At 43.3% G+C, this 26,281-nt stretch overlaps 1 protein-coding gene across 2 annotated transcripts in view; it reads right to left on the minus strand.

The window, feature by feature from the left end:
• SERTAD2 (SERTA domain containing 2) overlaps nucleotides 1-21,121 on the minus strand; it is an 84,575-nt gene extending 63,454 nt beyond the window's left edge. Inside the window, exons 1-2 of one of the 2 annotated variants that reach the window (XM_054821719.1) lie at nucleotides 20,683-21,121; nucleotides 18,836-18,926 (exon numbers count right to left, since the gene is read on the minus strand). The gene's annotated coding sequence lies outside the window, so the exon portion shown is untranslated. The remainder of the gene's footprint in view (nucleotides 1-18,835; nucleotides 18,927-20,682) is intronic. The other variant, XM_054821718.1, reaches the window with a different exon arrangement.
• Between the last annotated feature and the right edge of the window lie 5,160 nt (nucleotides 21,122-26,281).

The raw sequence follows: 26,281 nt of genomic DNA on the forward strand, positions 1-26,281 counted from the left end.
GTACGTTCATAATGGAAATGTGTTTTCAGTGGTAGTACTGAACAATAGAAAAGTCTCTTTCAACTGTCGGGTTATGAGGAGAACCATCTGTTATTAAATTTAAGTCACAGTGGCTCTGTTTCAGAAATGCAACAGAGGCTTCACTAACTTTGCAGTCAAGGCCCTTGTAGCATTGCAGGAAAACGGCTACTTTTCTAAAGGCCTTATCTGAAACTAGCACCACAAAACGGTACCTTTATTCTAGCCTACTTTTATAACGATGAATAACCAAGTATCTTTCAAGTAAACCTTTTCTGGGTGTTGTAGTCACAATTTGGGGCCTCAAGAACTTGTATACTTATATCCCAGTAACAGAAATCAAATATACAGAAACTAGTAAAAAAATCTTAGCATCGCCAGGCTCAGTTCTTTGAACTATATCTACAACTGAATAAAGCAAACATCAAGAATTAAAAATCATAATGAAAGTGCTTAATTCAACACAATAGAAAAGTCAAATTTCATCATCTGCTTGATTGACTATTATATGGCACTTGAATTGTTCTCCAACTTCCAACACAGAATGAATGTGAATTCTACAGAGCAGACAGGATTTCAGAACCTGGAATAACACTGGAGAGTGACTGCAGCCACCGAGGTGGACATCAAAATACCCTTCAGTGTAAGACTTAAAAAAATCACCTCTCCACTCCATATGAAGTTATCAGGAATTGCTCTATTATTTCTGTCATTAACCAACCATTCCTCCCCCCACCTTTGCACCAATTCCTCTCAAGTGGAGCCAGAGATTATCAAACCCAGCGATAGCCTTTCAACAGCTTGGCCAGTTGAAAAATCTCTCAAGTTATACTGCTATCACCACTGCGTGAGCTGACGTCAGGCTGTTGTTTACTGGAGATGGGATGGTGCCAATTTCCACTGAGCTGAAGACAGCAGTGTCCGGCCTCTTTTGGCTGCACACAAGCAAGAACAAACTCCTTGTGTGTGTTTGCATGCATGCGCACATGTGGGAGAGAAAGAGTGTGCGTGTGTGTCTATTTGTGGGCACACACAAATGTGGGGGAAAAGCAACTTGCTTTTATTTTCCACTGCGATACCAGAAGCAAAAACAGACAAAAAATGCAACACTCCATCTTTTCTGAGAGACTGCAAAGGAGAGAAAAGGAAGCACTGACAGTTTTCTTTCAAGAACTATCACAGTATGGATGAAAAAAATAATGAAAACATAATGGAGTAAAAGAAAGCTTGGAATACCCCTAAAACCCCTACAAAGATGCTTACACAATTAAATAATTAAAAAACCCAATGCTTGTCCATCATTAAAAGGACTGAGGTGAAAATTTGAATACTTGACAGCACAGAAGAAATAGCTAAGTTTTACTAGGACTATTTCAGTTTTCAGAGTAACTGCATTGCCTTCCTCTAAGACTAGGAAAGCCCCAGGTCAGTGTTAAGTAAAACTACTAAATTAAAATTTGCTAAATGAAAATATGCTAAAACATTAACAGTCCAAAGGGGAAAAAAAAAAAGAAAAATTCCAACCAAGTTTGACTTTTTCACAACATTTGTTCGCTTATGTTATTCCCTGTAAAGGGGCAGACTTTGTGAGTGAATGTGTGCAGATGGGAAGGGACAGAAGATATATGACAGCATCTAGTCCTGTTTTCAAGCACAACTTTTATACATTATAAATAATATTATCTCGATGGCTGTAAGGATCCATTTGAAGTTTTAAGTGTTACACTGTCATTTCTGCTTGGAAAAACATTCCAGCATATGTGAATTTGAGGAATACAAAATGCCATTATTTGCACCTCAAGTGAAGTTTCCAGTATTTGCATCCAAGCACGGACCACCACTGTCATCTGAATAAAAGAAGTAACTGTACTGAAGATTTTTTTTGTTCCACTTAATGGCTTCTTCCCCTCAGCACCTAAATACACACTCCTCTGCCTTCTCACTTCCTACGAATGCATCACAAGAGGATCTTCATATGCACACCAACTCTCTCTCCTAGGATTTTAACTCTGTCTTACCCCATCTTCTCATGGAACTTCTCTTTCAAGTTTATATACTTTCTCAAAAGTTTCTATTGAGTCAACTATCTGACGAGGTTTTACAGACCATTAATACTGCTCTGTAGGTTAACCACAAACAACATAAATAATTGTTTTCCTCCTTGTTTCGGGAACTACTGAGTTTGAGATACGCCCCCCCCCCCCCCCAACATCAGTGGCACAGTACACAGAAAATATGCAAAACTGGAGGAACTTAATTTGAACTACCGGAAATACTGAACTTAACTCCTTAGGTCCAATGTTCTATATTCATGTTTATCAAGTCACCTATAAAAAAAAAGCTGGGAACCAGCACATCCATCCCAACTCCCAAGACAGCTAAAACATGAAAGAAGCCAAAATATTTAACTTTTAACATAAGACGTGTGAAGAAGACACATTGGCTACGGAATGCAAGTTAATCAAGACCTTGCAGACTGCCTTCACAAAGAACTCTTTCCATCACTGCTGGCCACTGGTGGTATTAAATTGATACACAGACAATAAAATACACACTGCCTTTCTAGTCTGTGACAAATTGAGGGTTCGTGACAGTTTTCAATGTGAAAGTTTGGGAGCTTTTACTCTGAAATGATACATGGCATCTCCCTATGTTACTGACTGTTTCCTTCTCTCAGTCAATTATTTCTCCTCCATACAGGCTGAAAGATACCAGACAGGATATCACCACCTAAAACAAAACTGAGAACTGGCATTTTGAAGTCTAGACATGATTTCCTCTTTTGGAAGTCTTCTCATCTGTGTACCTTCCTCATGTAACCACATTGGGGGAAAGAGTTCTCAAGGTGGCCTCATTTAGACTTTATGTATGCAGACAGCAGGTCAAAAAAGCATTTATTTCTTTAAACCAGAACCATATGCTAATAACTTGGTCGATAACTACATTGAATCAGCACCACTTATTTTTAACACTTTCACCTTTTGCTTCATCTCTCAGGGACAAGGAGGACAAGCATGGATCATACATACTGTTGGGATGCAAGGACCTGTATCAGTATCTCGCACAACTTCCTTAATCCACTCTTCCTTGAAATGCTGCCTCTTCAAAAACACTGCTCAGCACATACATTTGTAAAACTGTGTTTGCAGAGTGTTTCCAATCAGGCTTATGAGACTTTCTGTTTCATAGCAAAGCACTACTGAATAGTATTGAACTTTATATAGACATACCAACACTGGCTTTGCCACATGGGCCAATATTGTGCCCAGCAGGTGAATCTGAGGGGGCTTATTTTTTTGCTTTTATAAGGCTGGCACCAATCCTTTCTGCATTCATGCACTTGAAATTTCACTGTACCTAGCTCCAGCACCTATTTGGAAATTAACTTTCTGTGAATTTGCTTGCCAATGCATTGTAGAGGCTTAAAGGGTTGCTTTAAACAAAGTGACCCCCAAGGAACACTATTTCTGTGGTGATCTTGGTATTATGTTCTCCAGCTATGTCTTTTTGAACTCCTGTGCGTGTTCTGTACTTTGCAATTTGTTCTGATGACAGGCTTTCGGAATGTATGATTGCATATATTACCTACATATATATGTATTATCTATGCATGGTAATATTCCTTGGGCTGGCCACCTTCATTTTATACTGCACTCTCTGTATGTATTGCAAATAGGTTTAGCCTCTGTCTGCATTTAGTCTACACAGTTTGACCTTTGTTTAGCTGTGCTCTTCAGCTCTTTTACTGCATTTTCATTAGGGAATCATTTTCACTTGCCTTCCACATGCACACTGCTCTTTGAAAAAAAAATAAAACCAACCAACCAGCTATATTTCTCACTGTGACTGACTTTCAGTTTTATCTGTCTGTTAGATGCTGGGAAGTTTTCTGGTCTGGAGAACTATTTCAAGGGTGTGCACAGCATTGCTCTAAATAAGGGAGCTGAACAGTTGTGATTACACCCCCATGATACAAGCTGCTAGTGCAGTGAGCAGCTGGGGGAACTACAGCGCCCTTTCCCTCTGCAGGTGAATCTGTCCCATGTTATGTTCAGCAAAATGTGGATTCAGAAGGATTGAAATCAATTTTAATTCAATGAACAGCCCTTAAGATTCCTGTTTCTCTAAAACTAGAAAGCTTTTCAATCACTTAATCTTTAACCTAAAGGAGTTTAGACAATCCAAACTACTTGGGTTTAGGATTATCCAAAAATCTTAATTTTTCATGTTAGCAAAAGAGGTTTTTCATCTTTCAGTTCAACCCACATTTTTGGTTCAGCCACAAAATCAAAAGCACCACAGTTAATCACAGCTCTACTCACTTCTATCACTACTCCCCAATTTGCTAACTGTTCAAAAATAAAAGTCCCATGACTGAGTTTTACACTACTATATAATGCTAGAGCAAATGGTCTCAGCTGATCTCTAGTTCCTTCTAAAGGAGGAGGAATACCCCTTTCCCAGGTGGTATTCCTCACACAAGTACACATAGCATTCAAACGATGTTCTGGGAGCTTGCAATCCTCTCCGTTTCTCCCACTGGAGCCTGCGGTAAATCTCAATTATCACATATGCCAGATTCAGAACCAACACAGAGGATTTCAGCCTCTCCAATTCCCTGACACAACATCACTCAGGCCAGGAAGATGTGCAATGCTGTAGCCACCACCTCCTCTGCCAGGCTCTGTTCCACACACTAAACAACTTTAGTGGCTTCATTTACTCAGTTTATTTTTTCCTGGTCTAAGATGCAGTTTACTCTGAGCTCGTCATTGAACATCAGTCCCTTAGACACACATGTAGAAGACTGTTTCCTGCCTCTTGCCACCTGACACGCTATTCTCTCCTCCATGCCCACCCCAGTACAATATATGAACATTAGATCACAGACAATTACTGTAAGAGTTTCAATCGTAAGCTCAAGCCAATTCAGTTACAGGTTTTCAGCATATCCCTTCTTCTTTTTCCTATGAAACCAACTCATATTTATCCCCCTCCTCTTTTGGTCAGAGGTTGGCAACCTTCAGTATAAGAAAAGAAATCCAGCCCCTGATATCCAAAGTCTCAAGAGACATGGATCACTGCTTTGATCTTTTGTGTCAGAGGGCCTTGGTGCTGGCAAGGATACAGTTTCCCTACTGGGTCGTCTTTGAGATTCCAAGTTTTTGAGATTCACAGGTTTCATTTTATTTTGTCTGGCAGACGTACTTGAGAATGGCTTCTAGCAATATCAAGGAAACAAAAGAAACTTTTGGTAGGTGAGCATACCAGCTGTATCCACTGATACACAGGCAGCATACAAAAGCATGGAGCCCTTAGTGATGGGTGAGAATACAGTACAAAGTCTATACTAGTGTCCCATGCAGAGCGGTAAAAAAATTGATAGCAAAGTGAGCGTGAGGAGAAGACGGGCCTCAGATCTCAGCTACGGACCTCTGAACGCAACCAGGAGATCCCATGGAATGTTAAGGTCTACTCTGATACCAAAGAAATCTTTTGAAAAAGACCCAAGGCATGAGGGAAAGACCACTGACTGCATTCTCCAGCCTGCACACAGCCTTGGCATCATTGCAGGTCAAGAAAGCTGACTTTGTCACAGTCAGCAACACAAGCCAGAAAATGACTCCCACTGCCAACTTCTCTTTGCACAGGCATCAAAACACCAAAGGGACTCTGTGGACTTGTTGACTGTTTAGCCAGAAGCTTGTTAGGACTTCCTGGAACAGGGAGGGCACAGAGGGGCTTTGCACCTTCAGTGGTTCTTGGTTAAGTCAGAAACACACATCATGAGCACTCTGCAGTGGAGTTACACAATCAAATTAAACATTGTATTGAGTACCCAGTCTCCTTCTCCCTACCATGCCCCCTCTCACACACACACACACAGAGTGGGGAAACGCACTCCAAACAGTCCTAGAGATCCCTCAGTAACCCAAGTGTTTGGTTCTCCATTAAAAAAGAAAGGCTTTTATTTGTGCTACTCCCTAGTATCTTCAGGCACAAGAGGCTCAAGGTCATCACAGTGCTGAAGGCCTCAAGTCAGAAGAACAATGCAACTTGTCCTTCCATGGGTCAGCCCATGTTGTGTGCTGTGGCCATGCTGGAAGGAGACAGAGGCAGAGGATGGCTGTCAGAAGCAGCACGCTAGCACAGACGTGACACTGGCCCCACACACAGCTTCTGCTGCCTGTGCTTGTAAAGGTGCCAGAGCTGGATGCAGTTAAATACCCCAGGGTGAGGGGAAAGCCCCAGTGATTTTCAAGCCACAGCTGCTATACCATTTGTACAGTGGAGAAAAGTCTTAGTAGGTAGAGAGGCACAGAAGGAGCTGGCAAAGGATTGCAAGTTTTCCTTTCCTGTCCCTTTTCCAGGCAGTGGCAGATGATTTTGCTGTGAGAGTCTCAGGTGTCCTGAACAATAGCTGTGGAGCCAGTCCCTATTTTGGTGGTAGAAAATAAACTGGCTTTCCGGGGAGAGACAGAGACAAGTCAAGCCAGTTCCAGACTGTCATTTTTCCCTACTGGCTCATTCTGCTAAAATCACAAGCTGGAAAAACTGGAAAGGTAAGCAGTCCAAATTAATGGGAACATCAAGTGAATTGGTTTGTTTATGTATTGGTTTAACTGGAACAGGGAGCACGATTCAAGCTTTGGGCACCAGCTTTGTAGACATTCCCTTAGCTTACCTTCTACCTGAGAAAGCCATGTGTAGGCCTGAATTATTCCTGGTCTGTCCTCAAAACACATCACAGTCTCTTGAAGCTTCATGCTTGCATGGCACCCATGACCACAACTCTTATTATGGGATGGCAACACTCATATCCTACCAACTCATTCTTCCAACTCCATGTAATTAAGAAGAAAAAAAAACCCTGAAACAACGCAGAGCAGGAAGCTGTCTTTTTCCTCACACCACTCCTCATGCATTATTATTGCCATATCTTACCCATAACATAGCATTTGCCCACCGAACTGATATTTTTCTTATGAAAGGAGAAAAAAGCAGTTTTTAAGAATCCTACAACTGGTAGGAAATAATCAATTTAAGCTTAATGATTAAAAAATCCCCAGGTATATATTTATAGTTAATTTCTGCCATAGAGCAGACTTTACCAGATGCTCAATTGCATTTCATCCTTAAGAGCAAACAAGGGCTCCTGCAGATTAGACCTTTCCAGCAGAGCTGTTGCAGATGGGCAGATCACGGTGTCCTGCTAACTATCACCGAGACCACAGCGGTACAATGATTCCACTTACTAAAAGCAATAAGTTAAAATAAGCGCCACAAAGGGAAGAAAAGTGGCATGGATCTTGCACATCACTCCTCTTAAAATTCTTTATATAAACTGTAGGATGGACCCATATTCTGCAGACAGGGAAATTGGGAAATTTGAGCATAGTGGCTTTGTTACAAAACTCAGTGGAAGAGAGAGTGCCTAATATCCCTGTACTCCAGGGCTGGTCTTCCCCGCCTTCCATCTGTATGATCAACAATCCCAGAAACCAGCTTCTTCTGCGTGCACATTAAAGACCTGAATGAGAACATAAACGAGTCAAACCGCCTTGCACAGTTTAAAACTACAGCATGACATAACTACAAGTCATTGCCATTAAAAGTTAAGAAAAAAAAAAGTCCACACCTGCCAAATACAGCTCCATTGTCCACTGCTGAGTTTTAATGACATCTGCTGCATCTTGAAATCTGTTCAATAATAAGGTACTACATTTCCCCTCCAGGACCAGAAATCAGGTACTGTCACTTATATACATGAAAGGCACACATAGGAAAATATCCCACAGCCATGTGGCTCACACAGCAATCAAAATCTTGGACACCCTCTGCACACAGAAATTTGCTCTTATTACAATATATTCCAGTTCGCCAGCATGCTAAAAATCTCCACTCAAGATTTCTGGCTTTTCCAATTAAGCTTATAGACAAAAAGTCTTTTTTCCTTTAGTGACATTGCCATTTATTGCAAAGCTGTGATGAGTTCTTATCTCATTGTGGTGCCCCATGATAACTCATTCTTCACTGAGCTTCACTTTTTGATGTATGAGGAACAGCAACATATACTTAAATAGCTCTATTTAAACTGGCCTTACAGTTGAAACAAATCATTCTAAGAACAGCACTGCATTACAGTCAGAACTGCTCAAAAGCTTAGGATACGATATTCTTCAGTATTCACAGAGCTTAATATCTTCAAACAGAAATTACTCAAGCTGATGTATCTCTCATTATTATTAAGTCAAAGTTCTTCCAAATGAGAAGAGGATGATTGATAGTCAGAGATTACCAGGGCCAACATAGTGAGAGATCACACTCTTTATAGCCACAAGCAAGCCTGGGAGGGCTCAGGTCGCCCACAGCCAAGCATGCTGGGAATGCTGCAAAGCACCCTCAGCGCCCCTTGTCCGAGAGCCCAAGCATCTCCCTCGTTCAACACCAGATCTATCTGGTGCTGACAGGTAACAGAGCATTGCCTAGTCCTTCTAGACCATGGGTGCAATGCAAGCTTTCAAACTTTATAAGAAGGAAAAACAAAAGAACCTACAAAAACAACAGCAAAAAAAACCCCAAGCCAGAAAACAACACATGCACCAGCATAGCTCCAGGCCTCTTCCCCGCCCCTCCAGTTACCCTCCAGAAAGTAAATGCTGCAAGATATGAGAGGCTTTCCAGGAATAAGCAGTACTGCTTGGATCAGGTTCTTTGCTCTGCCTAACACAGATGGGATTGGCTTAAGAATTCAAACTGGACCCAGATAAGAGGTGGGGAGTCCCATGCAGTATGTCTAGAAACACTCTGGAAAGTGAAAATATGGTCATTGACCTGGCCTGTTCACTACTGGCTTCCTACATTAGATGCTTATGGCACACTGGTCTCACAGGAGAGGAGGAGCCAGATTCACATGCCCTAAACTGCACCTAAGTCTCTATCTTTTATTTCCTTCCAGCTGACTCCTGGCCTTCAAGCACAGAGCCTTAAAGTGGAATTTAGGCCATGAGAACCCAGTCTTCAGCCTCCCAGCAAGTGGAAACACCCACAGCTGACTTGGGCTGGAAGATATTGAACACATCACCGGAGAAAATACACCTGCTGAGCGTACACATACAAACACACACAGCAACACAATTCTTCTGCCTCGGGGGTCCCCAGACTTTGAACACTGACCTGTCACACAAGGAAAAGCAGCGTTGAATTTATATACATGGAGCATGTTACAACTGGACACTGCAGGTGAAGTGTGCAACGTGAACAACCTCCACCTGCTGACTATGCTCCACAGGATCCAGAAGCCAGATTTCAAAGCAAGACACTGTACATATCACCCCTCATCCCTGTTACCACTGTACTGCATACCAAAGTCAAGCTACCAAAATGTTTCCAAGAACATGGGGAGTGTTACTTCCTTTCCATAGCTGTTATGTGTCAGGAAATATTGTAAGCAGATAATATCTCAGGCACAGGTAAGAAAGATGGCAGAGTTAATGTATCCAAATCTTTTTCACATGCAAGCACACACCCTTGAAATAAGCCAGAAATGCTAATCGTGTTTATTACACTATAGTATAAACAGCAATCACGAAACTAAAGAAAGTAACAAAGCATCCCTGCCTGAAGGGTCTTCTCCAGGCTATTACGTATCAGAGAAAAGGTAACAGCAGAAGTTTGAGCCATAGCAAAAGAAAAGCTCTCCCCAGATATAAAGTCCAGCGCTGAGCCCTAATATGCAGGAGTATTTCGCTCTCCAAGGCAGAGTAGCTTTCTACAAGACCGTTTCACATCCCAGCTCCAGAGCATCCTCCTGAAAGCACTTTGGGAGGGAGCAGATACAGTCTCACACAGCGTTCAACTTCAGCAGCACAGGAGGGTTTCACAGTCTCCACCACAGAGAGCCTACAGACCCCATTGGCTGTCTCCCTCTCCCCCAAACCCAAAGTACACTAGGGAACAGGCCAGTACTTTGCACCCCTGAGATCAGCATACCACTGTCTAGAGTCAGCTAATAAGAGATGTTAAGAGCAGGGCTACATCTTAAACCCACCCATCACAAAGAAGCAGAAAGGAGGTTCCTCCATTGATGCACGAAGACAGGAACTTGTCCTTCAAAAAGCCAAAGTTCCTCACTTCATATACAAGGCACTAGCAGCAGTGGCCACAGGTCTGTATCCTCCATGCAGCAGCGCAGGACTTAGCTCCTTCAGGAGATTATTTCCTCCCTGCCATTCCCACCACAACCTGAGTTGGCTGAGGTTTTACAGGAACAGTGCCCTAAACCTCCAGACTATCCTGTGTGAGATGGAGAGATGACTCTCAGCTCCTGCAGCAGAAACAAGCCTGCCTTGCAGAACAGACACTGGTTAAAATGCAGAGCAGGGAAGGGGAGCAGAGGCTCCTCCTGTTTGCACGGGTACTCCCCAGGGAGAAAGAGACACTGGTCCCAGCTCTGAGAACAGCTGGTCCAAACACCAGCTCACTAAATGTACCAAAGGCCCTGGGGGCATGCAGCATATCCTGGACTCTCCACTACCTCATCGCCAACCATCCTTCAAAAGAAGGAAGCAGTGACGACATGACCAGTCCCATGGGCATGCGTTTGGTGAGTTTCAAGAGTGCCTCAAGGAGCTTCAGCAGAAGAACATCCAGCTTCTACATTTAGGTTTGAACTGCATATTGAGCTGGTCACTGCTGCAAGATGAGGGCATTTCCAGTCACACTCAGCAACAGAGAAGCATAACAATAGATTTGTTAAAGCAGAGTACTGAGATTAAGGGGCCCTTCTTTCTACTGCCCATTCTGACACCACATTAAACATCCCTTTACAAAAAGATGGACAATAAAATTCTTTCTTGAGATCACAAAACACTTGAGACTAAGTTAACTGAGTCATGGCCTTGGTCTTCTTACAAATTAAGTGAAGGACAGAATATATACAAGGTAGCCAGTTTACATGAACAACATAGGACATTTTGTAAAATCAGACTTTTTTCCTTGTGCACTCACTACTAAATTTTGCCTCGTCCTGTGCAAAGCATACAAGGTTAGAAGTAAAACAAGGTCTTCTTGCACACTTGATGTTACATTGGCAGTGCTAGATACCTTGCTGCTCTTTTTCCCATACCTGAGGATGTTTCACAAGTACCCTGTGTTCCCATCCACTCCGTGTCACACTCTAATAAAGAAAACCAGTTCATCGCTGTTACTCCCACTTCCCAGTTCTTGGGCCGCTGAGGAGGCACCACAAACAAAAGCAAACAACATGCAACTGCTCTGTTTGCATGTCCCGAGGACTGGGTCTGCACACTGGTGCCCGAAGAACAAGCACATTGCAAAAGCATTATGTTTCCAGTGGCAAGATGGACGGGAAAAGTGCCAGCCACTAGCTGTAACCCTTTTGTCATGCCAATTGCTGGCTGCTATAAGGATGTACGTTAGATACCTCCTTAGAAAAAAGCTCTGCATCTCATCCTTCCAGATGGAGGAGGAATGATTCATACGCATATAAGCAATGCTAGAATGACGACTGAAGAGAAAACATTTTCTTTTTGTTTTCTGTTTTGTGTTACAGACATGCTCAGGGGCCTTAATCACAGCACAAAATTGAATTGAAGACGATGACACTTTGTGCCTCAAGGAAGGCATGTGAAAAACCCCAGTGCTACTTCTCACTGGCCTTGTCAAGCCTCATGTTGCATGCACATACCTCACGTGCCTCATTTCCCTGCTTTCTCATTTTCACAGCATTTCCCTGCACAGAACATAACAGAATAACTCCACTTAAACAGCTGTCACATCACGCAATGACAAATACAGGGGAAAGCATCCAAGAGACAGATCAGGTGTCAGGAGCTCTAAACTGACCAAGGACTGACTTGTAATGCAGAAGCAAAGCAAAGGATCTCTTTTCTTTCCAGACACACCAGGGACCAAAATGCGTACATTTACTAGGCCTAGATGGCTGATAAATGCAAAACAGACAGAAGACTTGGCAGTCAGGGCACTTGTCTGCATGGTGCCCGTTTCTTTCATGGAGGCCACTGCACATATCCTCCTCCCCACCTCACCTGCACGGCACCTTTGCCACACACTCACACTCCTCTCAAGGGCTCTGTGTCCTGTGAATCTGTTTCTCAGTACTAACCTATATATTCCCACCTATTTACTTTCCTCTGGCCTGTCTCAGATTTGTGGAGTCCTCGGAGCAGAGATGATCTGTAAGCACCTGGAATATCCTGAGTCCTACTGCAAGTAAATAAACAGCAATGCATAAGCATGCAATATGTATATTAAGCCAAGCATATAGCAGTCATCTCTGACAACAAATGTGAGAGAGGTAGCTTCTTCCTACAAACAGTGGTAGAAAAATCCACACTTTGGGGTACATCCACTGACCAGGAAAACCTTCATATTTACCTTCCCTGACACCCACTTCCCTCCTTCCTCCATCATATTATGCATTTCCGAAATCCATGCCCCACTTTTTATTATAAATTATTCTAATCAGTTTTGTGGCATGGCAGAAATCCAGTATAACCTTCAGAAATATGCATGCGCACCCTAGCTATATAGCTTCTTCATTTCATAAGAGCTTTTCTCAACAGCCTAGTGCAAAGTCTGGGAGGATTTGGCAACCTTTCTTAGCAGCACCCCCATGGTGGTGACCCTTTCCTAAAGAGGGCTAGATGCAGTCACCTACACTACCTCCCCTATTTGTAAAAGAAAGATTTTTCCTCAATCTCTCATTAAAACCAGGAAAAAAGAAGTGTTCAAGCTGGAATTTTTCCTCTGCTGTTTTTCAGGTTAAAGTGTGACTTGGAGGTGGCGAAAGGGCTAGAGAGAACATCTGCAGTCCAATGCAGACCTTCTTTCCCACCCTGCCCTCTTCTGAATGGAAATAAGTAAGATAGGCTGGGTAATTGCTCCAGCTCCTTCAGAATCAGGGTTCAAGTGGAGAAGAAAGGTAAAGGAAAAAGAAAAAACACAAAAAACCCATAGAAAAGCCCCAGAGGTAGTAAGGATTCTTAACTTTTCTTGGGTAACGAGCACAGGCTACTTTCATAGCTTGAAAGAAGCCCTACACAGTTTGTTCACTCATGCTGCAACAGCTCCAGAAGGAATCTGGATCTGTGGCTTTCCCATAAAACTAATAAGGAGGTCTGAACCCCACACTGGGGAGGGAGAATTAAAAAAAAACGCAACAACAAGCAATTTAAACATAGAGCAGAACCATCTTGTTAAATAGTATGTTAAGAACTCATCTGCAAGTCTGTCTTGGCCAATGTGGGACATAAATCAGGAAGATACAGTAATACTCACTAGCATGCAATTAGTCACTGCTGTAAGCATTTTAACTCTGAATTTCTTGGATTATAACATTTCAAACTCTGTTGTTTTATAGAAGTGATATGATAGCTGTTCAAGCACCACAATCAAATTATGCTACCAGGACATTCGGGCAATGGATTATCACAGCAAAGGAAATGGATTATCACAGCTTTTATTCTGAACAAGGGAAGACTATCTCATTTTGAACATGGCAGGGGGGAGACTAGGAGACTATACCTGAGATTTTTTTTTTCTCTTTTTTTCTCTCTTTTTGGACTTTCTAAGGTAGGAATGCCACAAAAATTTGCCAATCTGAAAAGAGAGACACTGCCTTTCCCTAGAATTTGCACTGAAATACCTGAAAACAGGGAATAAATTAAAAACATTCCCAATCAAAGGGCAGTTGAAACAGCCTCCTTGCATTGGCTGAATGCTGGAAGGATGCCTTATTCCTGGGCATTTTCCCATTGCATATCTGGCTGCTACTTCTCTCACTTCATACCAGGCAACGACCATCACCACCACCAGACTTAGAGACTTGAGCTCTGTTTAGAAACTTTACTATCAGATATGTTCCGTCTCAGAGGAAGATGGGCCACTTACCTTCCAAAACCTTCAAATTAGCAGGTTCAGCAAAGGATTGGTGTGCTCCTTTAAAAAGGTTTAATAGTTTAAAGGTTCTCTTTAAAAGACTGCATTTTTTACCTTTACATCAGCACAGAAAACCTATCTCATTTTATACTCTAGTTCTCACATTGCATCACAAACCAAACATTAACTTTAACTTCACAAATCTTGTTTGGTTTTGTTTATTTTTTAAGAGTATTTTGGTACCTTCAACACATACATGCATACTTTTTGGTGCACGGTACTCAAGAGGCCCTGATTCTGACCTCAATTTTTGGCAACAGCCAAATATTCCAGCACAGGATGAGGGAAAACCCACCAAGTCTTAATAATATCCCTGCGATGCTGTCTGAGAGGTCACTAATAGCCATGACATATTAAAGACAAGAAGAGACCAAAACAGGGAAGACAGCCAAATAAATAGAAGCAGAAGAACCAAAAAAATAAATAGAACCAAACTCCACAAAGCATAGAAGCAGCAAAAAGCCTGCTCTGCTACAGCATGGGGCACGTGTCTGAAGCTGATGACACCTGGGTATTATTCCTGGCTGTGGTCCTGACTCCTTCTGGATGACTGCACCAACTCATGTCCCAACTCCAACAGGCACTCCCTTCACATTTTCCTTTTGGACTATGGGTCAGCAGTGGTGAACCTTTTCCTTGCCAAGGGCAGAGGACACTTAAGTATTGCTGGCATCCCATACCTCAACATGGGCCTTAGCACTGCATGACAGCAGCACAACCACTCTCCATACCAAAACCAAGAAGCGTGGGCCACAAAAAACAGGAGCTAGATGCCAGTCCCCCAGATTTCACATTCCCACTGTAAGCTTTTTAAGGAAGGATCAGTTGCTATTTATTTGTACCCTGCGTAGAGCAGTGTTATTTGGAGCTGTTCATGTGATTCTATAAGCAATCAGCAACACTGGTAGTTGATTAAGACTAGAAAGTACAACAATAAATGAAAAAAAAATGGCTGGAAAGAAGTGGAGGGAATAAAAAACAATGACAGAAAAGGAATGCAGTAGGACAGAAAGAAGGAAAGCAGATGATAAGAAGATACTCAGAAGAAAGGAAACAAACAAAAAAATAACCTAAAGTGAAAGAGGCATCCACAGGAATATGTGACTTCATTTCAACAAAAAACAGGGTGTGTTTTTTTCAATGAGAATGCTGAATTTGGATAATCAAACAAGCAGTATTTTATTTTGCCCCACAGCAAATACATGAATATGGACTTTTAAATTTTAAAGGGGAAGAATCCAACCTCTCAACACTCTTGTTCTCAGAACTAATGCTTTAACCACATTAGTAACAGCTTATGAAAAGACAGCAAAGTGATTAGAATTCCTTCTATCTACAAGCTACTTTTTCAGAGTCACCATCACTACTGTAATTTTGCAGTTATGACAGACTTTATCCTCATTATTTCTTGGGACTTTCCTCGCTATTTCATGCGGTAGGAGCTAAAAAGGTTTTATTCAGGTTCAGCCGAGATCTCTCCATCCCTGTTTGGTGGTTGGTTTTTTTTTTTCATTTCTGTGTTCTTACTGTCCTTAACTGGACACCCGTGGCAATGCCAGAGATATGAAGTACTGTGGATCACTACAATCATAGGCAAATATTTTAGAGAATCAGAAATTTACTTGCATACTACATTACTCCAACTACCCCTGCCCCCCCATGACTTCACCTGTTAATAATCATTAGAAAGCAGAGTGTCATTTCTAAGCTGTAGTTGAACACTAGAAGCACCATGCTGGCCTTCGCTGGCTCTATTTAATTAGAGATTAGACAAAACAAAGCATAGGGAGAATATAAACATAGTGTTGCCAGTTTGTCAGTAAAAAAGTTTGGGTTACCAAAGAGATAAGAGGAAGGGCTGCCTATGTTATCTGTGCAGCCGGACCAGCAAGTTTACATTCACTGGAACCACGCCCCCATCAGAATTCCCTCTGAAATGTCAACACAAACCATATTATTAATTTTCCAAGTTGCTGACCTTTACTGTTGCCTGCATCATAAATCCAGCATTTTGAACTGTTTCTATTCACACAAGAACATGCTCCACATGCCTCACAATATCTGAGCTCTGTACACAGGCTGCTCACATGTCACAAAACAGATGCTTGCTGCAGCATCCCTGAAGAAGCTGCTGAGTTGGACCTTCTTAGTTCCATGAAGTCCACCGGATTACCATCACTTATGCTATCCACTGCTAAGGCAGCCAGGTTTCCCAGGTCCCCCCAAAGCCCTTAGTGTATCTTAGCTTGAATACAATGTTTCAGTGTTTTATCAAAGGTCATAGCATACAGATATTTTAAAATAAAATAATTTGATTATGAACTTAAGTTTAATTTCAGTCAGGAAGAAGAAGGAAAAAAACAGAGTCCTTGGATTAGAAGACAGACGTTCCCATTTACTGTTCCTCCCAATTAAAATGTTTTATATAGATCATCAGAACTTAATGCATCATACATGTTACACAGTGCTCAACATAAGGCTGTCGATCTGTCATTTCTTTCTAAGTGCTTAATGTGATGAATGATCTGGTTACTTGTCTCTCTCGTATAAAAGCAGAGAAGCTTTGAGACAAAGAAATAAAGGCCAATGCATATTACAGATCTTACAGTGATTAATATCAACCATCCTGACTCACATCTCTGAAAACAGTTAAGGTCACTATTCTCTTTTATTTTTACCATGGATTTCAGTACATCTCATCAGAACCCTCCAAACACTTGAGATAATTTAATTTAAAGCAGAAACAGGAATGTCAGAAACAGAGCATTTGAGCTACAACAAACAATGCCACACCAGCATGTCATAAGAAAAATAAGTGACCTTCACTCTTGCCTCTGCTGACAAACAGACACACTTGAAGCCACTTGCAGGCCAAGGTGTTAGCATGATTTCTGAAAGACAATCTAATAAATAAAGATTTAAAAGAGTTTAAAAAAAAATCTGAATACCTACTGTCTGAACTGAAAAACCTGCCTTTCCAAATCAACTAATGGTTTGGCAAGCCTACATGGAAGGCAGACAAACAAACAGCATCTTTTCCTTTTAACATGGAATCTGCAATATGAAAAAAAACCCAGCATTTTATTGATTTCCATAATACCATCTCTACAGTTTAACAAACTCACTCAGCTGCTAATGCTAATTCACTGATGCTATGGAGCCTTCCCATATAATTATACACCCTCCACTTCGCTGAGCCCCAGGGCGCTGTTTCTAACTTTCCAGAGGACCACTGCACCGAAAGTAGAAACAAAAAACTTCTCTTTCATTACACAAAGCAAGCTGCAAACCAAGTTTTGCTTATTTAAATGGGAAATTAGAGAGACTTAATTTTTAAGACAGGGAATAATCTGCCAGTCTGCGTATATTTTCAGACTTGATATCATGACAGCAAGTTCTCATTTAAACTCTTCTCCCCACCCCCCTTTTTTTTTTCTTCCTGAGAGTACACAACAATACAACATATAAATACTGCAACAATTACTATTTCTAGGGAGAGATTCTAAAGTCCTTCTCAGCTCAGAAGTGCTTCAAGGGGGTGATTCAGAATCAGAGACTTTTGTGATTGTCACTATAATTAACATTATACAAAGATTGTAAAATGTTACCATTGCTATAGGGAATATTTCATAAGTGAATGTATATTTCAAAGATATTTTTAATAAGTTTTTCTTTAAAAAAAACCCCTGCAGAACACCCTGGAACACCTTCTAAACCAAATTAAAGGAAGATATCTTCTCCAAGTCTCAAATCCAAAATGTCCTAAATAATTAATGAAGTAAACTTTGCCATTTTTCTCCACTTCTTGAACAAATTCAGCAGTCCACAACCAAGCGAGCAGACAGCTCCAGTATACTTCAGTGAGAGCTTTGTTCAATTAGGGACTGCAGAATTTGGCCCAATTAATCTAGTACCGTGTATCTGGAAAGAATGTGGTGGAACTCTGCAGTGTAAACACCCTCCCCAAATGGCTGTACCTAGTCCCCTTTCTTGCTCCCCTCCCCGTTTACCCTGCCTTGATATTTCAGAACCAACCGTACTATATTCACCACCTCCATCAAGATTCAATGTGGTGTTAGAGCTAAAATCGCTTAATTTTATTATGGTTTCCCATGCATATATTAATTTGGAACCGGTTAATCAATTTCCTCTGAGAATGGTGAAATGTGTGGATTTTTGTTCAACAAACAAACAAGTTGACAGTATCAATACAGAGTTGGAGTGCCTCTAAAAACAATCTAGTTTGCATAATTAATGTTAATTACAATAACATCTCAATCAGTGACACAAAAGCTTAGCAATGAACACAGTCATATGAGGAAGTGAAAACATGAAACAAACATGAAAGAATTGTGTCTTGTTCTGAAGGAGTATCAAGCAAACTTTCAAGAGATTTCTAAATAAGAATATAAAGGCAGAAGACAGTTCTGCTTTGTTAGACATATTTTCTTTACAGGCTGCTTAGTACGGAGCTTTCTTCTGAGATTGTAATAAGACATTGGATCTGAGCTGTGGACACACCAGATAATATTATCTTTCTACAACATCACATCCAAGCCATTATCAACTGCTTTAAAGAAAAACAACTGAGGGCCTGATCCTGCTGCCAGTGATTTCAACAGCAAACATTTAAACAATGTGATGTCAATGTTTAGGGGGGGTTCTGGAGAAGGAGGGGAAGAAAAAAAACCAACCCCAACCTGAACACTGCATGGAAGTATGGAGTCCCTCAGGCATAGAGGGATTTCAGGACAAGATAACGTATTTTTCAACCATCTTTTTCCTACTTTCCATAGCAACAAGGGAAAGCTAAACACACAGAAAACTTACCTACCTGTTTCACTGGTAGCACAGAAGACGTAAACAGGGCTTTTTTGGTATGGTCACTTAACAGAGCAGCTTTACATTTAATCCTCAGAAGTTTTCTTCATGACCCAAGAGAAATAGTTATCCAATATATTATTTCAAGGGAAGGGAAAAAAATAGTTGTGAAAAAATAAGCGCCACACTACCTCACCCAGATTGGTACTGTAGTACACAAGTAGTCATACAAGTGTTGCAGGGAGTACTTGCGCAGTAAAGTACCACTCAGCATGAGTAAGGGTGGTGTAATTGGGTCTGATTAGAGAAGGATTCAGAGCTTGTCACGTCACTACTACAGAGGCCTTTCTGAAAATACGTGTTTCTTGATTACTTTTCACATTAATGCAAATCTGGTCCGTTAAAGTTAATGAAGTTGCACTGGTGCTAAACTAGTACCAGAGGAAAAGCGGGCACTCTTCATATTGATTTAAAAGGCCACAGCTCAAGGACCCCCCTCATAAAGGCAAAACAACAGACATTTAGGAAGTTTTTGGGTTATGCTGGGCAAGTTACTCCTTGGAATAAGGACTGATTTTCTATTTGGTATCAACCTCAGGGCTGATTTTTTTTGTTTCCCTCCCTCTCTTTATAGATAGAAGCAAGACAAGATTTGTTCAAGACTTCATTGCCTCTAGAAATCTACTGATCTTAAGCATACTTAAGACTACACTTAAGTAGTCACTGACTAAAGCCATACTTCTTATTTACAAGACTGCTTGCTCTAAAAAAAAAAAAAAAAAGAGCAACTTCACGTGGAAGATTCTCAGAATGATGCTAGCCTTTCCTCTTAACAAAAGTTCGGTAGATTTATTTTTCAGATGTCTGAGAAAGATGATTTTGGAGCACTGTGAGGTTTGTTAAACCTTCAATTCAGCAATTAGTTTCCATATAATATGAATTACAAAGATCAAGCAATTAATATTAATAACTAAACCCTGCAAAGTATTAAAGCTTCAGTTGCCCTGCGCTTGGAAACACTGCTGTAGTTGCTGGGGTTTTCCATGTATCTGTTTTATTTTAGCTACTCTGAACGTACGGCACATGAGAACGTACACCACATTCACGTTTCTAAAAATACATTAAGGAGGAGAAAAAAAAATCAATAGCAATGAAATAGAGACATAACCATTTTACATTAAGCACTCCCAGTATCAATCCAAGCCACCAAAACTCCCCACTGCGGACCATGGCTTCACCCTACAATACACGCATTTTCCTGCCACACCAAGTCAAGCCCAGGTAATACAGAAACATCCAGGCACGACAGGGTGGGGAGGAGGATGGTGCACCTGGAAATAAAAAAAGGTGAGTTTCCCTGGTTTTCCAAGAAAGACAGTGGACATAGCCTGGTCTGGAGGGGTCTGGCCCACCGCTCAACCGGGGCGGCTTTCGGGAGCCCCTTGCCCCTCACGTCAACCTTCACCACAGCCTCAACTGCAGTCTTAACCGGGGAAAAAAAATAAAATAAAAATTACAATCAAATGTGTCATCGACAGCCTGACACGCATTTGTAGTTGGCAAAACTGCCAGGTTTTAATAATTTTTTTCCCCCTTTCTTTTCCAGTGCGAGGTGGAAAGTATCTCCCCGGCCAGTGCCAGGCTGCGCGGTGAGGCGAATGCCCCCAACTTTCTAACAGTTGGCAGCCAGCGGAGCCACCCGGCCCGCCGCCGCCGCGCTCCCCCCGCCCGCTCCGCCGCCTCCCCGGGCAACTGGGGGCTGCCCCGGCCCTCCGCCCACCCCCAACCCCCCCAATCCACACCCCCCAGCCCCGGCAGGCAGAAAGGAGCGAGGCCGGGAAGGCCGTGCCCGGCACTCACCCGCTCCGGGGGGCTCCGCGGCGAGGGCCGTTGAGGACCGTTGAGGGAGGCGCTGAGGGGAACGGGGGGCGGCCAAACGGGAGGGGAAGGGGGTGCCAACGGAAAGAGGCGGTGTGGGGGATGAAGAGGCAGTGGGGGGGAGTACGGGTGAGGAATTTAAACCGGAGGGGGGGAAATTAATTTAAAATGAGCGTGCGGCGAGGCGCCGGGCTGCGCGACGGAGGCGGCGGCCAGGCGCTGAGGCAGCTGTGCTCTATCCCATGCCGCTGCGGTGGCCCCGGGCGGCGGCGGCAGCCGAGCTAGGGGGGAAGTTGGGGCCGCAGCCGGCAGAGAGGATGTGACACCGTGACAAGTACGGCCCGCCAGCCATGTACCGGGGGAGGAGGCGGGGGAGGCGGCCGCCCGCACGCAGGGGGCCGGGGCAGCCCAGGCAGCACCGCCCGCCCGCACACGGCATTTAACGGCGCTGACGGGCCGCGCCGTGACTCACACACGGGAGTTAGTCACAGGGCGGGACCGGGGGGGGGGGGGGAGGCCGCCCCGCCCCCCGGGCGCCCCGCCAGCCTACGAGGCGCCGCGGCCTGGCGGATTGGCGCGGCGACCGACCAATGGGCGCGGGGATCTGCCGCCAGCGTTGGAGCGGCCCCTTCGGCCCAATGAGTCTTCTGAGGACACTGCCGCGAAGTGTTGGGGAGGGCTGGAGGGACCCCCGCGGGGCGGGAGCTGTGCGCTGGCTTGCCGCCGCGGCCAACCAGCATTGAGGATTGAGTTGATGGGCGGCCCAGCTCGGTCCAATGAAAAGGGTGCGGGGGGGGAAGTGCCTTCTCCCGCCCCCTCCCCGGGAGATGGTCACGCAGAGAGCGGAGAGCGGGGGAGGGAGCGTGACTGGAGCCGGCCGGCGGCCCGCCCGGCGCGGCCCGGCCCGGGGGAGGGGCGCGGGTATCCAGCCGGCCCCGAGGGCGGCGGGCTGGCACCGGTGTGAGGGCGGGGGTTACCTCAGCAAGCGGCGGGGGCGGGTACTGAGCCGGCCGACGCGGGGGTTACCTCAGTGAGAGGGGGTACCGAGCCGGCTGAGGCGGGGGTTACCTCAGCGAGCCAGGCGGGATCGGGCGGGGCGGAGGGAGTGGGCCCGGCGCTTCTGAGACCCCGGGGAGGGAAAGGGCTCGCCCCGGGGCTGCCTGCGGAACGGGGCCGGCGGCCGGGAGATGTCCGGGGCGGAGAGGGGCTCGCCCCAGGGCAGCGCAGCGCAGCCAAGGTCGTTTCCCGCAGGAGGAAGGAGAGCGGAGCTGGGGCCTGCTCCAGGGGAAGCCGGGGCGGCCCCGCTGGCACCGGCTGGGGAAGGACTGGCCGGGCGCTGGGTGGGAGGTAAAAAGCCGGGGGGGGGGTAGGGGGGAGGACGGAGAGGACTGACTGCAGCCAGCTCGGCTGTGAAGGCCTCGGCTTCCCTCAGTCCCAAAGGACCCCCGGGTTTGGAATTGGGAACTTGGGGTTTGCTTGTGTTTGCCAGGTGTCACGACTTAAGGTTTGAATATTTCCACCTTAGTCTTCCACCTTTCCTCTTTCTTTTTTTTTTTTAATTCTAACATTTTTAGAGAACAAAGCACATCTTGGCTTCCGGCATGATGTCAAAATTTGACCAGATTAATGAAAAAATAAAAGTAATAGCATCAACAGCTGTGTTACAAAGCGCAATTCCTCTTGTTCTACTGGAGGGAATTGACAGATAGGAACAGTATCAGTGGTGTAAAAAAGCAGCGTGCTTTTCACAAATCATTAATATCGGAGGAGTTTATTTTAGGGTAGAGTGAGGAAGTAATGCCTACTACGAGTTTCCAACAAATAGTGGAGCCTTACAAAAAAGTTAATCCCAGTGAAGGAAATGTGATACTCAATTTGTGTTTTACCTCTTCATCTCTACGTACAAACTTTTAAACTAAAACCTGGGGGTTTTTTGCAGAAAAGCATAAAATAGCTGAGAGATTTCTATAAGATAATGAAATAACACTATCAGAATAAGGGACTACGTTGGCATTTTCCCAGGCTGCAAAAATAGGCAGTTTTGTTTGCTTTAAAAACTTGTTGCCTGGACAGATTGCTATCAATACAGATTTTTTTTCTTATTTTGGCATCCACAGTAATTGAAGAGCTGAAAAAGCTATAACCTGCAATAATTTGTTCTTGTTTTTTGCTTTAGAAACAGTGGGACTAATTACAGTTTTTTTCTGCTTGCTTTTATTGAGATCCGGGGAGCTGCAGATTTCAGAGTTCCTCATTTGAAGCTGGAATGTTAAATCACACACCAAAAAAATGGCCTTCGGAGTTGTCTCTTAGCATCTGAGGCATCATTCTGCCAGCTGTCCTATAGACCATTGTGTCTTGCAAGAAATCCAGGATGGACGGTACTCAGATTGCTCTCATATGAAAGGGGAAGAAAAACAAGACCAGTAAGGGCATCGCGTCAGGAAAAAAGGAAAAAAAAAAAATGGTGGCATACAGATTTGGTGCGGTTTGAATGGGATTTTTTCTTATGCCTTCCTGAGCATCCAGCACTGGCACACAGTGAATTTTAAGAAATTAGCTATAATATTTTATGTTATGAAGCCTGACTTTATGCTTTTGGGGTTTCTCCCAGCACCTTCAAACTGGGGCTCCGGGGAGTTTCTTACATGCAGAATTCCTTGAGCAGTGGCAGTGGTCTGCTCATCAGCTGCATAAGGCTGTAAATCTTCCAATTCTAAGATAATATTGGGAAAATAATGTAGTTGAATAACTACCCCATCTTCCCTGTTTCTTCAGACTGCTTTGAAAGCATGTGAAGGCTTCCCCACCCCGACTGGCATGTTCATAAAACTTGGAGGATTTGTTGACTAATATTTCCTTTCCTGTTGGAATCTGCTGAGCTCTGCTTTGTAAGTGCTCCTGCTTTAACTGCTCTTGGATCAGAATAAACTGAATCCACCCTATTGTTCTTTTATTGCATTTTATTTTACACATACTGCATTTTGCTCATCTTCTGAGCCATTGGATATTTGCATTAAAATTTATGAATATGAACACACATTTTGTTTGGCACAGACCTGTTTCCATTGAAACCCAAGACGGTTGCCTTGGCGTAAGGGATTAATTTCAGCTCATCATTGGGAATAACGGAGGATTTTTATAAGTTATCCCCATATTTGAATTGATAGCAAAAGCAGAGAATTTAAGATCTATCATCATTTGTTTTTTCTTCCATAGTAAGAGGTTAAAATACTTGCAAGGTTCTGCAGCCTTCAGCAATGCTCACACACTGATTCGCGCTTAGCGACTTCTGAACACTGCACAAAAGAGGGCTTTGCATCATATTCTGTGCAATTTGGCAAATAAAATGAAGCATAGAGTATTTACCATTCAATGACATATACATACGCACACAGCCCCTCTTCAAAGAACTGAAACAGGTGGGAATTTCAGGGTAGATTGTCTTTTTTTTTTGTAGTTGTATCTTCTTTAACAGTGATATTTGAACGGCATTGAGACAGAAATTGAGCTCATGAATTTGGGCACAATACCTTCTGGAGGGTGAAAGTCTATAAGCAATCATCCTGCTCCGCTGCTACAACCTACTACTGGGCCTTTGTGCACGCACATGCTCCCGGAGACAGCAACTGAGGCAATATTTCATATCATCACGGTGCCGCAGCTTTCCTAATGTACAGCATTTTTTCTTCAGGGCCAGCACTGGCAAGGAAGCAATTATAGGAAGATCTTGGCATTTACTTTTAAAATCTCTATTTCACAGTTACAGAGAAAAGTTTGAAAATGCAGCCCGCTGCCCAAGGTGATTTCTGTTTGAGGTAGGTTGTTTTGGTTTTTGTGAGTTTGGTTGCTTAGGGTCAGTTGTTTAGGAGCATGTTTGCTTCAGCTGAACTAAGCCAAGCTACTCTTCGGTTAGACTGGGTTTAGAAATTACAGCATTTTTACCAAACTGCTTACAATTAAACTAGTACTGCTTAGACAGGGATCAGCTTAGCAGTGATAGTTGTTGTCCCTGGTTTGGAAATTTAGTAGCTCGCCCTCCGTAATTTGTGTGGTGCAAAACTGTGGAGAAAGGTCACACGTTTTGGGTTTGGTTCCAGCTTTACCTGAAGGTTTCTGCAGCTGCTGCTACAGAAGTCATTAGAGAGAAAGAAACAAACCACAAAACCCAAAGTAAAAGGAGCTCAGGCAACCAGGTCTGTTCGAGGTGCGTAGTGTGCCTGTAGCTGGAGTAGGTCCCAGGAGACTGATGCAGCTCTCCCACCCTTGTAAACAGGCGGTAATTCCCCTGAAGCACATGAATTTGAGGTCTCAAAGCCCAAATCAACCCGGGGTCTGGCAAGAGGGGCCTGATCCCTCTCCGCCTGCATCCATGCACATCTCAGGCAGTCAGAAATCTTGGATCCCTTTGCAGGTGCCCTGGTGACATAAACTTCACTTTCAGCTACATCTTCCAGGGAGCATCAGGAGGTATCGTGTTCAAGGGAACACTTGTTTAAATATCCTTTATTTTCAGCATAATCGAGATGATTTGGTAGTTTCATGCAAAGATCTCAGAGCCTGGCATTTTTACTGCACCATAGCTGCTTACAAAATAAGGTTTAGTTAGTTGTTGACCTCGGGGAATACCTTTAAAAATCTGCAAATATTCACTTATATGTGAATAAAAGCAGTGAATTTCCTTCAGCTGTGTTTTCTTTTTTGAAAACATTCCAGTCAATTAGATTAGTGGCTAGAAATGTTTATGGAAAGAATTTTAAGCCCATTTTACAGGGTATTCATGGAAATCAAAATTTTATCTCAAAAACACAGTCATCTTACTGGGTGTTAATTTATGTTTGTCAACTCAGGGAATGCAAGCCAGTATTATATGTCTGATTAGTTCAGGTCGTGTATCTCTTTATCCAGTCTTGTCTCTTCTTCTGCCATGCTGTTTCCTATTCCTCTGCTGTGCCAGGGATGGAAAAATGTAACATTTTATTTGTTCGCTTCACACCTTCTGCATTTCCCTCTGAACAGAGGGCTCCTTTTTTGAGCAACAGTGAAAGTAAACCACTATCACAAAGCAAACTTGAGGCCCTGGAGTATAAAACCGTTCCCTGCAATATTTAAATTCCTTTGAAAACCATCCCCTGCCATATGTCTATAAACACTGTCCAGCTGCAACGAGCTTATAGATTCTTGGAGACCATCTGAATTTAGCAAAGAAATAACAATACCGTGTGCTGAGATGTAGTCAATTGCCATTTTAAACATTTCACCTCAATCTTCACATACTTTTCATTCTTTCTCTGTTGGCAATTGTTAGGTAGCACTGGGAACAAAGGTATACCAGTGTAACATACTTGCTTTTCTTAAATGAGGTTCATCTTTCTGTATAGTTATATGAAAATTATTGGGTTTATTACAGGACATATAGTATAATTGTGCAGTTTAAAAGACTGAGATTTAACACGTTAGTACCATCACGTAATCTGGCTAATGTGTGTGCTCCAGCAGTTTAGCACCACATTCCCAAACCCTTCGCTTAGCAAATGGCCAAGAGAGAAGATCCAGAGCTTTTGTTGCAAGAAAACAGACC

This window comes from Grus americana, chromosome 3 (assembly GCF_028858705.1).
Source record: "Grus americana isolate bGruAme1 chromosome 3, bGruAme1.mat, whole genome shotgun sequence".
Lineage (NCBI taxonomy): Eukaryota > Metazoa > Chordata > Aves > Gruiformes > Gruidae > Grus > Grus americana.